This window comes from Corvus brachyrhynchos, unplaced genomic scaffold (assembly GCF_000691975.1).
Source record: "Corvus brachyrhynchos isolate BGI_N302 unplaced genomic scaffold, ASM69197v1 scaffold61, whole genome shotgun sequence".
NCBI lineage: Eukaryota > Metazoa > Chordata > Aves > Passeriformes > Corvidae > Corvus > Corvus brachyrhynchos.
The window spans coordinates 4,962,643-4,963,112 of NW_008236478.1; the positions used below are offsets into that span (position 1 = coordinate 4,962,643).

The 470-nt window shown below is 37.9% G+C and overlaps 1 protein-coding gene across 1 annotated transcript in view; it reads right to left on the reverse strand.

Annotated features, from left to right (window-relative positions):
* The window catches only part of PDE6C (phosphodiesterase 6C), a 28,459-nt gene extending 28,309 nt beyond the window's left edge, over positions 1–150 (reverse strand). Inside the window, exon 1 of the mRNA XM_008643914.2 lies at positions 8–150. The gene's annotated coding sequence lies outside the window, so the exon portion shown is untranslated. The remainder of the gene's footprint in view (positions 1–7) is intronic.
* Positions 151–470: the final 320 nt, after the last annotated feature.

The following is a 470-nucleotide window of genomic DNA, read 5'->3' on the forward strand; positions in this document are numbered from 1 at the left end:
CAGGAATGGTAGCAAGAAGTCCTAACCTGTTACTAGTAAGGAAAATGTACTTTATACATATTGCATAGCTCACACACATAATACATTCATCTTCCTCTGTGGCTTCCAAGCCTTCTGATACTCTTGAGATATGGCAGAAGGCACTGGCTTAGCATCTTCTTAGTGCGATATCTTGGAGATTGCTAATTAAAGAGATGTCAGGACACTAAACCCCTGAGCATTCTTAGCTCATAAATCCTCAGGGAATAATTTTAGCATTTTAAACTAACAAATTAATTCTTGTAAAATTGTCTGATGTGTAGATATGTATACCTGTACGTATCTCCTTCATTCACAGTATATATACTGTGCTGTGCACACAGAATTTCCTATTAGAACTTCATATAAGGAATTCCACCCAGATGCTTATCCCTCATTATACACGTGCACAGATGTACACACGTGTATTTGTGAGAGGTACTTAAGGGCAG